This window comes from Centruroides sculpturatus, unplaced genomic scaffold (genome assembly GCF_000671375.1).
Source record: "Centruroides sculpturatus isolate CEXI.00-Female unplaced genomic scaffold, Cexi_2.0 scaffold3804, whole genome shotgun sequence".
NCBI classification, from domain to species: domain Eukaryota; kingdom Metazoa; phylum Arthropoda; class Arachnida; order Scorpiones; family Buthidae; genus Centruroides; species Centruroides sculpturatus.
The window spans coordinates 921-8,694 of NW_019388530.1; the positions used below are offsets into that span (position 1 = coordinate 921).

The 7,774-nt window shown below is 28.1% G+C and overlaps 1 long non-coding RNA gene across 1 annotated transcript; it reads right to left on the minus strand.

The window, feature by feature from the left end:
* Positions 1-1,056: 1,056 nt before the first annotated feature.
* Positions 1,057-7,754, minus strand: LOC111616982. The gene is made up of 4 exons (XR_002755354.1): positions 7,681-7,754; positions 3,648-3,718; positions 1,200-1,277; positions 1,057-1,128 (listed from the first exon to the last, which is right to left on the minus strand). It is a non-coding gene; the product is annotated as an uncharacterized LOC111616982 (long non-coding RNA).
* Positions 7,755-7,774: the final 20 nt, after the last annotated feature.

The following is a 7,774-nucleotide window of genomic DNA, read 5'->3' on the forward strand; positions in this document are numbered from 1 at the left end:
ATATTTTTGTATATTAAGTACCACCTTCTGGTAAAGAAAAATAACTGAATCACAGAGTAATAGGTCTCTGCTAGAGGGTATCAGCAATATTTATAATTACATTGTCTACTTTGTTATCTATGATAAAATCCATTTTCCACACTGTTTTCCATGTAAATTTTCTACAATAATGTGATAAATAGCTGTGTCAGTTTTGATCAACTTCTACCTTAAGCAACACTTAATATGTGATTCATACAACTAACATGCTGTTGTGTCTTGCCATGTAACCTAGATTCAAAATTAATCTCAGACTCCACCTTATTATCAGATGTTAAATCCAGTGTTAAGGTGGCAGTTGGAGAACTTCATTATCTGCAGTTCTGATAATATAAGTTTATTCTCAACACTGCTAAACAAATACAATACCAATACATAGCAATATTCACATTAAACTGTAAATATCCAAAATTAAACAATTATTATTCTAAGAGGCATTACAATTGATGTTATTTTGACTGACTCATTCCTCTTGCTACAATAAAAAGTTTCTGGGCTCATACTTCTGTATTGCAACCAAAATATCAAATTTAAATATTGCTTTTTGTTTGAGAAAGTGACCATCTCAAAAAAAGAATAACTTTATTTTTCTAGTAAATATGTTGTTCATAGTTTTGTAACCATTGAATTGGAAGTTCAATCATGTGAATTTGTTTACAGACAGAAAGTAGTAAGGATAAACACAATATAGGCAGTTATCCAAAACTGAGATGGAACACAATTTACACAAAATTTCATTTTATACAGTACCTGCTATTTATTATATATAGCATATTTCAATATATTTTTAGTATAGTATGGTCTTACTTTACATGTAAAGTGTAGAGTAAAACCATACTGTATAAATGAAAAAAAACTTTTCAAAAATTAGGTAGCAAAAACTTTAGACTAACAAAGTGAATTACAACTTAATATTTTAAAATATTTGTTGGTAATGTATTTTTATTTTCACAATCATAAAAATTGTGCCATTTTGAAAAAGTAAAAAAAATAATAATAATAAATTTCAATTAAATGGTACTTACCTTCAAAAATATATTTAAGGAGTAATTTCAAATAATTCTTTGTCAATATAACCAAATCCCATTCCTGAAAACAGTTTTTTGCATAATTTTTTAAATTTATAATTATATTTTGCATATAAAAGTGTAAGCACTTACTCTGTAATCATTCCAGGGAATTTCTAAGTGAGAACCAATATCATCATTAGGCACAATGAGTTGGGCATTAACAAAATCCTAAATAAAAAATAAATTTCAATCTTTTGTAAAAAGTAAGCCATCTGAAAATTAATATAATCAATTGACAATATCAATTGATATATATATAGAGAGAGAGAGATTGAGAAGAGGTTGATAATGATAATAAGTGCACACTAAGAAGGGATTTTTCAAAATTCTCCCCCCCTGCAAGGGAGAGGGAAAGGATTAAGGCTTAATCTGAAGAACTCAGCTTCTACTGTACTACTATTTTATATGCGGTTGTTTGCAGGAATTAGAGAAATTTTAGATGGGTCTAAAAATATGTTCTAATTAGTCTCGGAAGAGGGTGAACCTAATTCTTGCACCCGGTAAAAATAGGCAAGATCAGCTATAATCTAATAATCTTAATCTTCACTATTGTTACTTTTTGCCTGAGTAATGCCAGGCTCATCTGATAGTACAATAATAATTTTTGAATCTGAAAAACAATTAGTAATGTCTAAAGAAATTGAGAAATTAAATATTCATTCAATTGATATTTCCAATACAGTAGAACCTCGAAAACTCGGTTCTCGATAACCCGGCACTCCGGATAACTCGGCATCACCCTGGCAAAGCAAAAACATCCTTAGTTAATTAATTTTCATTATAGACAGCTTTATAAAAGTATAAATCTCTCATAAAGTATTTTTCTGAGGTCTGTCTTATCAGGTAAATTACTGTACACAGTGTATTCATTAATTTTCATTTTCATGTAGTAAAGGCTCTATGCCTTCATAAAGAACGTACTTTTCCTTTGTTTAAGGATATTTGGGCAGTTCATTCTCTGTNCCGGCATTTTCACAAACTCGGCCACCCTTCGGTCCACATTAGGCCGAGTTTTCGAGGTTCTACTGTATATAATTTCATTTGAAACAAAAAAAACTAATTATCCAACAAATACTTCAATCTCTCAACTCATTTTTATTCAATATTTAGACATTAGACAGTTAATTGAAGAAAACCATTACTTAGATTTAAATAAATGTGTTATTGGCTATTTCATATTAATATTAATTAATCATAAAAATAAAAGTCTTGCAAATTTGAAAATTATATATACCACTTCTTCCTTTGTTACTTTTTATTAATTAAAAAAAAAAAATGCAAATTAAGACATGAGAAAAAAGAACTAAGAATCTGATTTAATTTTTAAGAGAGAAATAAAACATTAAAATTATATGTAAACAGATAAGCTGTATCTGACTTTGAAACTAATATTTTGTCTACCATTTTTGTTTTTAATTCATTATACAGTCAAAATGTGCATTAATCAAAATATAAATAAAATGAACATTAAATATACATTATATTGTAAAAACTTTACTTTAAGTCTGAATGATTAAATATAAAGAATAAATATATGGAAAACAAACATTTTTTTAAATGTTGATTTGTTTATGATAATCAGAAGTTTAAAATTTTAATAAACTTGTGTATTTTATTAATAATAACCGAGTAACTTAATTTATGAAGAAAATTTTAAAAATTGATTTATATGCAAATGAACATTATTTTCAATTCATGTACAAAATGTACTACAAGGAAAAATTCTTGTTAAATGTTTTTTTTTTTTTAAATAAATTAAATGTGTTAATTCCAGCTTTTTTTCTACAGCTGTTCCTGTAATTTCCCCATAATTCTAAAATTGTACACAGTATTTTAAAAAACTTATGATTAAACAAATCAAAAAACATTTGAAATAATTCTTTTCACCAAACTGTAGTAAAATCTAAGTTTTAAATTATCAATAGCAAGGTTGCGGGCTGACATTTTCAACATAAAAACGTGTGTCTGACATTCAGCACCACCATTCTGTAATTCTGGAAGTTTGACAATGGTGTTTGGAACATCAGTGGAATCACACTTGACATTCCAAATGCCACTGCCAAACTTTTAAGCTTACAGGATGGTGGCACTGAACATCTGATGTACACATTTTCGCATTGGAAACATAGGCTGCAATCTCACAAATACCAGATCATATTCTGAAATGATACATAAGCATAAAGCAAATGTGTGTTTAATCATTAGCCCTTTCAAATAAAGTATAAATGCATACTTAAGTATTTGTAAAAAATGAATAAATATCATTTAAGTCAATGTACAGTATTTAAAGCTATCACTAAAAGTATTTTTGAAAAGGTTCTAAGTGTACATAAGTATTTAAAATACTATTTTAAAAATTTTCATTTGGATGCTAGATTCAAATGGTAATTTTTATTCAATTCTGATTATCAAAAATTCTTAAAATTTTTCAATAGTTACAAGCATTAAATGCTAATGTAAACAGATTACATTAATGTGAAATATTTAGAGTATCCAGAACCTTTGTTTATAAATTACATGTAAAATTTTCTAACTTACTTGTGTCCAATCAAATACCAGTTTCTCTCCAGAATAATTATTGTCTCTGAATTTGACAAAAAATTCACAACCTGAAAAATAACGATGTTTAATTTTAGAAAAATAGATTTTACATTAAAAACGTTAACACATCATATATTATTCTAAATGTAAATACAACAAAAATTAAATTAAAAATGCCTGAAAATAAATATGTTTGTAAAGTAAAGAATTGATATTTCAAAAGAAATTACTTAAGAGAACATATCAATTACTATTGTTTTTATTTCTTCATATATGTGATATTTAGAAAGAATTATATCTTGTTCTATACGTATATCCTAGTAATACTTACCTTCTTCATTGTTAATCTCAGTTTACCATTTTATTATAAAAAATTGTCTTCCTGCTTTTTGTAATTATAGGATGATTATAAAGTCTCAATCCAATTTTGTGTAAATGGAAACAAAATCATTTGTTTGCGAGTCATGTAAAGTATGCTGACCCAAGAAAACAATCACTGTTGTTTGCATATGCTTGAGTGGATTTATATACATGGAAGTGCAGTCAAATCCTGTTGTTCCATAACATTTAAGTAATCACGATACATTGCTTGGCAGGTGGCGTAGTCCACTTTTACATTGCAGTTTCTACAGGTTGAACTGTTTTGTTCGGTATGGTAGGTTTCCCAGACATTGTGCATCATGTACATTACCTGTTTGCCAAATTTGGTAATCAACAGTCTGATATGGGTCCTGATAGAAACAGACTTCCTGAATTTAAAGTTTGTCTGTACTTCTGTGTACATTAATCCACTAAAACATGCAAAACAGCAGCAATTCTGTCTTCTTGGATAGACATATTCATACAACCTGCATATAAATATTTTTGTTACCATTTTCACAAAAGTAGATCAAGAGTTTATAAAATTGTAATGATTACCAGTTAGAATAATCAATGTACTATTGAGTAGGTCTATTGGCTTGTTTAAGATCATTTCTGTATTAGAAAAATGGAAGTTTATATGACCTTCAGAAAAAATGAAATTAAGTTATAGTAAATAGACTACATTTACTTCTGCATCTCATTTTTTCTGAAGGGACAAATCCTTACAATTCTACTATTCACTGTAATGTGACAAAGTTAAAAAAACATTTACTTGAAAATTCATTACAATCATATCAATAACCTAATTTTTAAATATGCACAGTTATAATATAATCCTCATGATTTATTGACTTATAATGAATTAATTGAAATAACTTATGCAAATTAACCAATTTCAAAGATTAAAAAAGAAAAAAAAGAGAGAGAGAGATACTGTACAGGGCAGAAGCACCAAATATTGACAGGATTTTAAAATTACTACTATAATTTATGATTTAATACAACTTTTCTTAACCAAGTTCAATAATCAAATAATATAGAGGAGATAAAGTTCATTAATGATAGGGGTTCCTACTCAAATTTTTGTTTTAAATTCCATGATTTTCCCTGATCAACTTTGTACAAATTCTCTGACCCTCATGTCCCTTACAGTATGGTTGGTTGGATTTGGGGTTTTGTGGCACAAGGGCCTAGGCAAGCCAAAAATACCCAGGTCTAGCCAGCTATGTTTCTGTATGCCCTCTTGAGTCTTTGTTTACAGTATGGTACATTGACAAAATAAAACAACATTTGGCTTACTATGCACATACACTATTGCTCTCCAACTTTTTAATTATATATACAGTCGAGTCTGCGTAAGTCATCATAGGTATAACTACACAGTCTGTTAAGTAGTTAGTATTCTGTGGTCCCAGCCAACTTACATATGCATTAACATTAAAAAAAACTCTGGTTTACTTAACACTGTTTAACTCTTCACCACAGGATAAATTGACATACTTTTTCTGTCCCACACTCATTTAGACATCTGATAAGTCGACTCCCCTCCTGAAAAAAAAATGAGTTCACACCACACAGCTTAATGTCACAGTAGAATCTGATTTTGCATTTTCTCACCTTTCATTCATGCATTATTTGCAGAAGTGTTTCACATTTCTGTTACAAATGAGTATCCAAAAACTTAACAATGGAAAAATATGAACTTTTATCTGAATTTGAGTGTAATAAAACTTTGCAAGCCGAATTTGCAAAACAAGAAAACCTTCAAGAACAACATTATTATTGGTGAAAATTCTGAAGAAAAAGAAGGAAATTAAAAAACTTTCTTGGGTTTTCATTGCAGCTGTCTCTAAAACGCCAGAGAAAGTTGCCGTACAATTATGTCGAAGATGCTCTGGTAAGTTTGCTAAAGCAAATTTGTTCATCAAATCTTCCTGTTTCGGGGCCGATAATGAAACAAAAGCGATGGAAATCGCTGAGATACTTGGAGTAGAAACAAAATTTAGTGCCAGTGATGACTGGTCAGAGATAAATTGCATGTACTGTATAATGCACTACCGTATTTTCATAATTGTAGTTTTGTGGTTTTTTTTCAACTTTGTTTTAGTCATAATATCGGATAACTCAACACATTTCCACTTCCCCTTGGGGTGTCAACTTATGCTGACTCGACTGTATTTTCATAATTGCCAAATTATTAAAACAAAAAATAAAATGTTTTATTAAATTAGTTTATTCTGTTATTAATCCACAACCATAAATCTACATGGCTTTGATAAAAGAAAAAAAAGCCATTATTTATCATTCATTAACAAATCCTGTATAATCCATGTACAGAAGTATATATTTATTAAATTTATCCTTTAATAAATTTCCTGAACTTTATAAAATATTAATCAACTGGAAAAGAATCAAAACTTGTTTTATTACACAATCAAAATTATTAAAATGAAAAATGATAGATAAATAATTTTAATTTAAATGTTATCATTTTTTACTTCGTAAATTTTGGGAGAAATTTTAGGTCCTGAAAATATTCTGCACCCTTTTCATAAGTTGTATTGCACCACGTTACTTCTTGCTGCCTGGATATTGCTACATTTAGTCAAGCATATTGTCAGAAAAAAAATTCAACAAGGCAGTCAAGGAGGCAAATTCCCTGATTTTTCCTGACTTTCCAGGTGCATAGGAACCCTGTAATACTCTTACATTTAATACTGCTTTGCAAATCTTCAGAAAAAATGAAATATTTTACAGTTATTTCTTGTATTGTTTTTGGTTTTTCTTTAACATCTTAATTTCATGTTCAATAAAAATATTTGTCTGTTAACTCATGCAAAGTAAGTTATGCTTTTTTGATTATTCAGTTTAGGAAATTATGCAAAACATGAAAATTAAAAAAATTAAGTTCTTATTCCTACAACATATTTTGATCTTCACAAAATTACAATCTGTTGATTTTCCTAAGTTTAAACTTTTTCTCAGATTCAGCAAGATTATTTTTATATAAAATTTCAGAATAATGTTTAAATTAAATTTTATCACAATTCATGATGTAAATATTGTTTCTTTGATAATTTAAAATGACACTGGGAATTAATTCAATAATCTTTTAATAAGTACACTGATTGTAAAGAAAAATTTCATGAAGCCTAGATGTATTAAGTGGTAACTCTCCATGCATATTTTGTTAAAGCTTTGTGATTTTGTGATTTTAAACATTTGAAAATAGTTCCAAAACAAACTTTGTTTTATAGAAATTGGAATCATTCGATTTCTATTTCTGAAGGTGGTCATTCAAATTGCCGAAAACATTTGAAAACTTAATAAAAAGGTTGCATATTAAAGCTTTTTGTTGAGGTTTGGTTGCTACAAAGTTAATTTTGTGCCTTTTGTCTCATCTGTTATGGCATATTCTCTCTACATTTGAATCATTTTCACAAATTTAAATTTGGATGAATTAGCAAAAATTAACAAAACAGCACAATATACTAAATGCTAGCATTCAAATTTAGTAAGAAATTTACAATACCCCAGACTATATGCAGATAATTAAAATAGTTATTCTACTAGAAATGAATGTTAAGCACTAAATTGAAGGACATTCTATGTTAAAAATTAAAATTTCTCATACAAACTAATAAAAAAGAATGTAGTTAAACCTTACCTGGATAAGGCAAAGATAATATCACAAAGTCACTGTATCTGTTCTCTTTATCCACTTTTTCTGAGGAAGTTACACTAAGAAAAAGAAATTATTA